Source organism: Arachis hypogaea, chromosome 11 (genome assembly GCF_003086295.3).
Source record: "Arachis hypogaea cultivar Tifrunner chromosome 11, arahy.Tifrunner.gnm2.J5K5, whole genome shotgun sequence".
Lineage (NCBI taxonomy): Eukaryota > Viridiplantae > Streptophyta > Magnoliopsida > Fabales > Fabaceae > Arachis > Arachis hypogaea.
The window spans coordinates 125,218,745-125,229,913 of record NC_092046.1 but is presented as its reverse complement, the minus strand read 5'-3'; the positions used below and the strand labels follow the sequence as shown (position 1 = coordinate 125,229,913).

The 11,169-nt window shown below is 39.9% G+C and overlaps 1 non-coding gene across 1 annotated transcript; it reads right to left on the bottom strand.

The window, feature by feature from the left end:
- Nucleotides 1-4,508: 4,508 nt before the first annotated feature.
- Nucleotides 4,509-4,616, bottom strand: LOC112724674 (small nucleolar RNA R71). The gene has a single exon (XR_003163826.1). It is a non-coding gene; the product is annotated as a small nucleolar RNA R71 (small nucleolar RNA).
- Nucleotides 4,617-11,169: the final 6,553 nt, after the last annotated feature.

The window sequence follows — 11,169 nt, the reverse complement described above, 5'->3', positions numbered from 1 at the left end:
AATCACTATAAAGGACCAAGTAGGCCCAAACAGAGGGACACAGCCCACTCCAAAGGCGGTTGGCCTAAAAGATAAGATGACTTCACTCAAAGATAAGATAAGATAACTAACTTATCTTATCTAGAAAGGTCAGCCCACAACATTATAAATACACTGGAGCACCCAGCTATAACTCATACTCTGATTCTACACAAAATACCTGCTCAAAGCCCATGCTAACTTAAGCATCGGAGTCTCTTGCAGGTACCACCACTCTTCGGTGATCAAGGATCAGCAGCACCACTAAAGTCAAATAAGTCGGACACAACAGCTCCGGCCACCAAAGCAGATCTCATCCAAGATCGACCTTCAGTTTCAGGTAACCCTCGGAATATCGGTGCCATTGTTGGGTGATGAGCGGATAATTTATACGCTTTTTGGCATTGTTTTTAGTATGTTTTTAGTAGGATCTAGTTACTTTTAGGGATGTTTTCATTAGTTTTTATGTTAAATTCACATTTCTGGACTTTACTATGAGTTTGTGTGTTTTTCTGTGATTTCAGGTATTTTCTGGCTGAAATTGAGGGACTTGAGCAGAAATCAGATTCAGAGGCTGAAAAAGGACTGCTGATGCTGTTGGATTCTGACCTCCCTGCACTCAAAGTGGATTTTCTGGAGCTACAGAACTCGAAATGGCGCGCTTTCAATTGCGTTGGAAAGTAGACATCCAGGGCTTTCCAGCAATATATAATAGTCCATACTTTGGCCAAGAATAGACGACGTAAACTGGCGTTCAACGCCAGCCTTCTGCCCAAATCTGGCGTCCAGCGCCAGAAAAGGATCCAAAACCAGAGCTGAACGCCCAAACTGGCACAGAAACTGGCGTTCAACTCCACAAATGGCCTCTGCACGTGCAACACTCAGGCTCAGCCCAAACATACACCAAGTGGGCCCAGGAAGTGGATTTATGCATCAATTACTTACTCATGTAAACCCTAGTGACTAGTTTATTATAAATAGGACCTTTTACTAGTCTTTTTAGGGATCTTGGAACGCATTGTTCTTAGACCATAGGGGCTGGCCACACGGCCATGCCTGGACCTTCACTTATGTATTTTCATACGGTAGAGTTTCTACACTCCATAGATTAAGGTGTGGAGCTCTGCTGTTCCTCAAAGATTAATGCAAAGTACTACTGTTTTCTATTCAATTCATCTTATTTCGCTTCTAAGATATCCATTCGCACCCAAGAACGTGATGAAGGTGATGATTATGTGTGACGCTCATCATCCTTCTCCCTTATGAATGCGTGCCTGACAAACACTTCTGTTCTACATGAAATAAGCTAGAATGAATATCTCTTAGATCTCCTAACCGAAATCTTCGTGGCGTAAGCTAGAATGATGGCGGCATTCAAGAGAATCCGGAAAGTCTAAACCTTGTCTGTGGTATTCCGAGTAGGATTCAATGATTGAATGACTGTGACGAGCTTCAAACTCACGAGTGCTGGGCGTTAGTGACAGACGCAAAAGGAGGGTGAATCCTATTCCAGCATGATCGGGAACCGACAGATGAATAGCCGTGCCGTGACAGGGTGCGTGAGCATATTATTCACTGAGAGGAGGGGATGTAGCCACTGACAACGGTGATGCCCTTGCATAAAGCCAGCCATGGAAAGGAGTAAGACTGATTGGATGAAGATAGCAGGAAAGCAGAGGTTCAGAGGAACGAAAAGTATCTCCATTCGCTTATCTGAAATTCCTACCAATGATTTACATAAGTATCTCTATCCCTATTTTATTATATAATATTCGAAAACACCATTATCACTTTATATCTGCCTGACTGAGATTTGCAAGGTGACCATAGCTTGCTTCATACCAACAATCTCCGTGGGATTCGACCCTTACTCACGTAAGGTATTACTTGGACGACCCAGTGCACTTGCTGGTTAGTTGTATCGAAGTTGTGACAATTATGAATTAAGATCAAAGCACCAAGCTTTGGAGCCATTACCAGGATTTGTTCGAGCCTGGAGATCACAATTTCGTGCACCAAGTTTTTGGCGCCGTTGCCGGGGATTGTTTGAGTTTGGACAACTGACGGTTCATCCTGTTGCTCAGATTAGGTAATTTTCTTTTTGTTTTCTTTTCAAAAATATTTCAAAAAAAAATTTCTCTTTTGTTTTCGAAAAAAAAAATAAAAATTTTTCAAAAATTTTATTCAAGATTTTTAAGAATGAATTCTAGTGTTTCATGAAGCATGTGAAGCCTGGCTGGCTGTAAAGCCATGTCTAAATCCTTTTAGACTGAGGCTTCCAAACCATCAGAGGTAAGTTACATACTTGATAAATGATGAGCAACAATTTGTTATCAAGATCAATATACTCTGGTGTTAAATGCTAAAGCTTGGCTGGCCATTGGCCATGTCTAGTGTTTTGGACTGGAGCTTTCTTTGAAAGCTTGGCTGGCTAGTGAGCCATGTCTAATTCCTGGACTGAAGCTTTAGACTAAGAATGCAAGATTCCTGGAATTCATATTAAAAATTTTGGAATCCTTATTTTTCTTTTTCAAGACTATTTTCGAAAAATATAAAATAAAAATCCAAAAAAAATTAGAAAATCATAAAAATCAAAAATATTTTCTGTTTCTTGTTTGAGTCTTGAGTCATATCATAAGTTTGGTGTCACTTGCATATGCATCTAGCATTTTTCGAAAATATCATGCATTCATAGTGTTCTTCATGATCTTCAAGTTGTTCTTGGTAAGTCTTCTTGTATGATCTTGATGATTTTTCGTTTTGTGTCTTTTCATGTTTATCATATGCATTCTTGAATTCTTAGTGCCTAAGCATTAAAGAATTCTAAGTTTGGTGTCTTGCATGTTTTCTTTGTATTAAAAATTTTTCAAAAATATGTTCTTGATGTTCATCATGACATTCAAAGTGTTCTTGGTGTTCATCTTGACATTCATAGCATTCTTGCATGCATCACATGTTTTGATCTAAAAATTTCATGCATTGCATTTTTTTGTGTTTTTCTCTCTCATCATAAAAATTCAAAAATCAAAAAAATATCTTTCCCTTTTTCTCTCATCAAATTCGAAAATTTGGATTGACTTTTTCAAAAAATTTTAAAATCAAATTGTTTCTCATGAGTCAAATCAAATTTTCAATTTGAAAATCTTATCTTTTTCAAAATCTTTTTCAAAAATCAAATCTTTTTCAAAATTCTTAGTTATTTTCGAAAATTCCAAAAATGTTTTTCAAAAATCTTTTTCTTATTTTTATACCAAATTTTCGAAAATAACATAATCAATTAATGTTTTGATTCAAAAATTTGAAGTTTGTTACTTACTTGTTAAGAAAGATTCAAACTTTAAGTTCTAGAATCATATCTTGTGATTTCTTATGAATCAAGTCATTAATTGAGATTTTAAAAAAAATTCAAATCTTTTTCAAAATTAGTTTCTAAAATATCTTCTTATCTTATCTTTTTCAAAAATATCTTTTCAAAAATATCTTTTCTATCTTCCTAACCTCTTATCTTTTCAAATTTGTTTCAACTAACTAACTAACTTTTTGGTTGTTTCTTAACTTTTTCAAAACTACCTAACTAACTCTCTCTCTCTCTAATTTTCGAAAATATCTTCCCTCTTTTTCAAAAATTTCTTTTTTATTAACTAATTATTTTTATTTTTTAAATTTTAAAAATTTTTCGAAAATTTCTAACATTTTTCAAAAACCATTTTTCAAAAATCACTAACTCTTTTTCAAAATAATTTTCGAAAATTATACCTCCCCCATCCTATTCTATTTATTCATTCATATCCTAACATCTCATCTCACATCTCTTCCATCCGTACAGTTGTGTTTCTTCCTTTACATCACATTTTTTGTCTCCCCCTCTTTTCTTCCACTCACAAAGGGATCCCTATACTGTGGTATAAAGGATCTCTATTATTATTATTATTTTTCTGTGCCTTCTTCTTTGTCATATGAGCAGGAGCAAGGATAAGAACATTCTTGTGGAAGCAGATCCAGAACCTGAAAGGACTCTGAAGAGAAAATTAAGAGAAGCTAAAATACAACAATCCAGAGATAACCTTTCAGAAATTTTCGAACAGGAAGAGGAGATGGCAGCCGAAAATAATAATAATGTAAGGAGAATGCTTGGTGACTTCACTGCACCTAATTCCAATTTACATGGAAGAAGCATCTTCATTCCTGCCATTGGAGCAAACAACTTTGAGCTGAAACCTCAATTAGTTTCTCTGATGCAGCAGAACTGCAAGTTTCATGGACTTTCATCTGAAGATCCTTTTCAGTTCTTGACTGAATTCTTGCAGATATGTGATACTGTTAGGACTAATGGAGTAGATCCTGAAGTCTACAGGCTCATGCTTTTCCCTTTTGCTGTAAGAGACAGAGCTAGATTATGGTTGGATTCTCAACCTAAAGACAGCCTGAACTCTTGGGATAAGCTGGTCACGGCTTTCTTAGCCAAGTACTTTCCTCCTCAAAAGCTGAGCAAGCTTAGAGCTGATGTTCAAACCTTCAGACAGAAAGAAGGTGAATCCCTCTATGAAGCTTGGGAAAGATACAAACAGTTGACCAAAAAGTGTCCTTCTGACATGCTTTCAGAATGGACCATCCTGGATATATTCTATGATGGTTTATCTGAGCTATCTAAGATGTCACTGGACACTTCTGCAGGTGGATCCATTCACCTAAAGAAAACGCCTGCAGAAGCTCAAGAACTCATTGACATGGTTGCTAATAACCAGTTCATGTACACTTCTGAAAGGAATCCTGTGAGTAATGGGACGCCTATGAAGAAGGGAGTTCTTGAAGTTGATACTCTGAATGCCATATTGGCTCAGAATAAAATATTGACTCAGCAAGTCAATATGATCTCTCAGAGTCTGCATGGAATGCAAGCTGCATCCAACAGTACTCAAGAGGCTTCTCCTGAAGAAGCTTATGATCCTGAGAACCCTGCAATAGCAGAGGTAAATTACATAGGTGAACCTTATGGAAACACCTATAACTCAACATGGAGAAATCATCCAAATCTCTCATGGAAGGATCAAAAGCCCCAACAAGGCTTTAATAATGGTGGAAGAAACAGGTTTAGCAATAGCAAGCCTTTTCCATCATCCACTCAGCAACAGACAGAGAACTCTGAACAAAATGCTTTTAATTTAGCAAATCTAGTCTCTGATCTATCTAAGGCCACTGTAAGTTTCATGAATGAAACAAGGTCTTCCATTAGAAATTTGGAAGCACAAGTGGGCCAGCTGAGTAAAAGGATCACTAAAATCCCTCCTAGTACTCTCCCAAGCAATACAGAAGAGAACCCAAAAGGAGAGTGCAAGGCCATTGACATAAGCATCATGGCCGAACATGAGAGGAGAGGAGAGGACGTGAATCCCAAGGAGGAAGACCTCCTGGGACGTCCAGTGACCAATAAGGAGCTTCCCTCTGAGGAACCAAAGGACTCTGAGGCTCATCTAGAGACCATAGAGATTCCATTGAACCTCCTTATGCCCTTCATGAGCTCTGATGAGTATTCCTCTTCTGAAGAGAATGAGGATGTCACTGAAGAGCAAACTGCCAAGTTTCTTGGTGCAATCATGAAGCTGAATGCCAAATTGTTTGGCATTGATGCTTGGGAAGTTGAACCTCCCTTGTTCATCAATGAACTAAGTGATCTAGATCAACTGACATTGCCTCAGAAGAGACAGGATCCTGGAAAGTTCATAATACCCTGTACCATAGGCACCATGATCTTTAAAGCTCTGTGTGACCTTGGTTCAGGAATAAACCTCATGCCCCTCTGTGTAATAGAGAAACTGGGAATCTATGGGGTGCAAGCTGCTAAAATCTCACTAGAGATGGTAGACAGCTCAAGAAAACAGGCTTATGGACAAGTAGAAGATGTATTAGTAAAGGTTGAGGGCCTTTACATACCTACTGATTTCATAGTCCTGGATACTGGAAAGGAAGAGGATGAATCCATCATCCTAGGAAGACCTTTCCTGGCCACAGCAAGAGCTGTGATTGATGTTGACAGATGTGAAATAGTCCTTCAATGGAATGAGAACTCCCTTGTATTCAAAACTCAAGGATCTCCCTCTGCAACCATGGAGAGGAAGCTTGAAAAGCTTCTCTCAAAGCAGAGTCAACCAGAGCCCCCACAGTCAAACTCTAAGTTTGGTGTTGGGAGGCCACAACCAAACTCTAAGTTTGGTGTTGGAGAGTTTCAACAAAGCTCTGCACATCTGTGAGGCTCCATGAGAGCCCACTGTCAAGCTATTGACATTAAAGAAGCGCTTGTTGGGAGGCAACCCAATGTTTATCTAATTCTTATTTTTATTGTTTTTCGTGTTTTCTTAGGTTCATGATCATGTGGAGTCACAAAATAAATAGAAAAATTGAAAACGGAATCAAAAACAGCAGAAGAAAAATCACACCCTGGAGGAGCATCTGTCTGGCGTTCAGCGCCAGAACAGAGCATGGTTCTGGCGCTGAACGCCCAAAATGGGCAGCTTCTGGGCGCTGAACGCCAGAACAGGCATGGTTCTGGCGTTCAAACGCCAGAAATGGCACACAAATGGGCGTTGAACGCCCAAAATGGCCACCAATCTGGCGCTGAACGCCCAGAGTTGGATACAAAGGCATTTTTACATGCCTAAGGGGTGCAGGGATGTAAATCCTTGAAAACCTCAGGATCTGTGGACCCTACAGGATCCACTCAGGATCTGTGGACCCCACAGGATCCCCACCTACCTCCACTCACTTCTTCTCACCACTCTCTTTCACACAACCCCATAAACACTCTTCCCTAAAAGCCCTTCACCAATCACCTCAATCTCTCTTCCCCATTAAACCTTCACCACTCACATCCACCCACTCTTCCCCATAAACCTACCTCATAAACTCCACCTACCTTCAAAATTCAAAACCAATTTCCCACCCAAACCCACCCATATGGCCGAAACCTTCCCCCCCCTTCCCTTCCCTATATAAAGCCCTCCACTCTTCTTCAAATTCACACAACACAACCCCTCTATACCCTTCTTGGCCGAACCACATCACCCTCTCCCTCTCCTCCATTTCTTCTTCTTCTTCATCTATTCTTTTGTTTATTGCTCGAGAGCGAGCAATATTCTAAGTTTGGTGTGGTAAAAGCATAGCTTTTTTGTTTTTCCATTACCATTGATGGCACCTAAGACCGGAGAATCCTCTAGAAGAGGGAAAGGGAAGATAAAAGCTTCCACATCCGAGTCATGGGAGATGGAAAGGTTCATCTCCAAAGCCCATCAAGACCACTTCTATGATGTTGTGGCCAAGAAGAAGGTGATCCCTGAGGTCCCTTTTAAACTCAAAAGAAATGAGTATCCGGAGATCCGACATGAAATTCAAAGAAGAGGTTGGGAAGTTCTAACAATACCCATCCAACAAGTCGGCATCCTAATGGTTCAAGAGTTCTATGCCAATGCATGGATCACCAAGAACCATGATCAAAGTAAGAACCCGGATCCAAAGAACTATGTTACAATGGTTCGGGGGAAATACTTAGATTTTAGTCCGGAGAATGTGAGGTTGGCGTTCAACTTACCATACATGGAAGAAAACGCACGCCCCTACACAAGGAGAGTCAACTTTGATCAAAGGTTGGACCAAGTCCTTATGGACATATGTGTAGAAGGAGCTCAATGGAAGATTGACTCCAAAAGCAAGCCGGTTCAACTAAGAAGATTGGACCTCAAGCCTATAGCTAGAGGATGGTTGGAGTTTATTCAATGCTCAATCATTTCCACTAGCAACCGGTCTGAAGTTACTATAGACCGGGCCATCATGATCCATAGCATCATGATTGGAGAAGAGGTGAAAGTTCATGAGATTATACCTCAAGAACTCTACAAGGTGGCTGACAAGTCCTCCACTATGGCAAGGTTAGCCTTTCCTCACCTCATTTGCCACCTATGCAATTCAGCTGGGATTGACATAGAGGGAGATATCCTCATTAAAGAGGAAAATCCCATCACTAAGAAAAAGATGGAGCAAGCAAGAGAGCCCAGTCATGGAGCTCAAGAGGCGCAAGAAGCTCATCACCATGAGATTCCGGAAATGCCTCAAATGCACTTTCCTCCACAAAACTATTGGGAGCACATCAACACCTCCCTAGAAGAATTGAGTTCCAATATGGGACAACTAAGGGTGGAACATCAAGAGCACTCCATCATGCTCCATGAAATAAGAGAAGATCAGAAAGCAATGAGGGAGGAGCAACAAAGACAAGGAAGAGACATAGAAGAGCTCAAGGACATCATTGGTTCCTCAAGAAGGAAACGCCACCATCACTAAGGTGGATTCATTCCTTGTTTTTGCTTTCTCTGTTTTTCGTTTTCTATGTTATGTGCCTATCTATGTTTGTGTCCTCATTACATGATCATTAGTAGTTAGTAACTTTGTCTTAAAGATATGAATGTCCTATGAATCCATCACCTCTCTTAAATGAAAAATGTTTTAATTCAAAAGAACAAGAAGTACATGAGTTTCGAATTTATCCTTGAACTTAGTTTAATTATATTGATGTGGTGACAATGCTTCTTGTTTTCTGAATGTATGCTTGAACAGTGCATATGTCTTTTGAAGTTGTTGTTTAAGAATGTTAAATATGTTGGCTCTTGAAAGAATGATGACTAGGAGACATGTTATTTGATAATCTGAAAAATCATAAAAATGATTCTTGAAGCAAGAAAAAGCAGCAAAGAACAAAGCTTGCAGAAAAAAAAAAAAAAAGAAGAAGAAAAAAAGAAAAAAATAGGCGAAAAAAAATAGAAAGAAAAAGAAAAAGCAAGCAGAAAAAGCCAATAACCCTTAAAACCAAAAGGCAAGGGCAAATAAAAAGGATCCCAAGGCTTTGAGCATCAGTGGATAGGAGGGCCTAAAGGAATAAAATCCTGGTCTAAGCGGCTAAACCAAGCTGTCCCTAACCATGTGCTTGTGGCGTGTAGGTGTCAAGTGAAAACTTGAGACTGAGCGGTTAAAGTCAAGGTCCAAAGCAAAAACAAAGAGTGTGCTTAAGAACCCTGGACACCTCTAATTGGGGACTTTAGCAAAGCTGAGTCACAATCTGAAAAGGTTCACCCAATTATGTGTCTGTGGCATTTATGTATCCGGTGGTATTACTGGAAAACAAAGTGCTTAGGGCCACGGCCAAGACTCATAAAGAAGCTGTGTTCAAGAATCACCATACTGAACTAGGAGAGTCAATAACACTATTCAAAATCTGAAGTTCCTATAGATACCAATCATTCTGAACCTCAATGGATAGAGTGAGATGCCAAAACTATTCAAGAGGCAAAAAGCTATAAGTCCCGCTCATATGATTGAAGCTCTGTTTCATTGATAGTTTGGAATTTATAGTATATTCTCTTCTTTTTATCCTATTTGATTTTCAGTTGCTTGGGGACAAGCAACAATTTAAGTTTGGTGTTGTGATGAGCGGATAATTTATACGCTTTTTGGCATTGTTTTTAGTATGTTTTTAGTAGGATCTAGTTACTTTTAGGGATGTTTTCATTAGTTTTTATGTTAAATTCACATTTCTGAACTTTACTATGAGTTTGTGTGTTTTTCTGTGATTTCAGGTATTTTCTGGCTGAAATTGAGGGACTTGAGCAGAAATCAGATTCAGAGGCTGAAAAAGGACTGCTGATGCTGTTGGATTCTGACCTCCCTGCACTCAAAGTGGATTTTCTGGAGCTACAGAACTCGAAATGGCGCGCTTTTAATTGCGTTGGAAAGTAGACATCCAGGGCTTTCCAGAAATATATAATAGTTCATACTTTGGCCAAGAATAGACGACGTAAACCGGCATTCAACGCCAGCCTTCTGCCCAAATCTGGCGTCCAGCGCCAGAAAAGGATCCAAAACCAGAGCTGAACGCCCAAACTGGCACAGAAACTGGCGTTCAACTCCACAAATGGCCTCTGCACGTGCAACACTCAGGCTCAGCCCAAACATACACCAAGTGGACCCAGGAAGTGGATTTATGCATCAATTACTTACTCATGTAAACCCTAGTGACTAGTTTATTATAAATAGGACCTTTTACTAGTCTTTTTAGGGATCTTGGAACGCATTGTTCTTAGACCATAGGGGCTGGCCACACGGCCATGCCTGGACCTTCACTTATGTATTTTCATACGGTAGAGTTTCTACACTCCATAGATTAAGGTGTGGAGCTCTGCTGTTCCTCAAAGATTAATGCAAAGTACTACTGTTTTCTATTCAATTCATCTTATTTCGCTTCTAAGATATCCATTCGCACCCAAGAACGTGATGAAGGTGATGATTATGTGTGACGCTCATCATCCTTCTCCCTTATGAACGCGTGCCTGACAAACACTTCTGTTCTACATGAAATAAGCTAGAATGAATATCTCTTAGATCTCCTAACCGAAATCTTCGTGGCGTAAGCTAGAATGATGGCGGCATTCAAGAGAATCCGGAAAGTCTAAACCTTGTCTGTGGTATTCCGAGTAGGATTCAATGATTGAATGACTGTGACGAGCTTCAAACTCGCGAGTGCTGGGCGTTAGTGACAGACGCAAAAGGAGGGTGAATCCTATTCCAGCATGATTGAGAACCGACAGATGAATAGCCGTGCCATGACAGGGTGCGTGAGCATATTATTCACTGAGAGGAGGGGATGTAGCCACTGACAACGGTGATGCCCTTGCATAAAGCCAGCCATGGAAAGGAGTAAGACTGATTGGATGAAGATAGCAGGAAAGCAGAGGTTCAGAGGAACAAAAAGTATCTCCATTCGCTTATCTGAAATTCCTACCAATGATTTACATAAGTATCTCTATCCCTATTTTATTATATAATATTCGAAAACACCATTATCACTTTATATCTGCCTGACTGAGATTTGCAAGGTGACCATAGCTTGCTTCATACCAACAATCTCCGTGGGATTCGACCCTTACTCACGTAAGGTATTACTTGGACGACCCAGTGCACTTGCTGGTTAGTTGTATCGAAGTTGTGACAATTATGAATTAAGATCAGAGCACCAAGCTTTGGAGCCATTACCAGGATTTGTTCGAGCCTGGAGATCACAATTTCGTGCACCATTGGGGAACCTGGAAGTACAGTAGGGTGGTCGGGTAT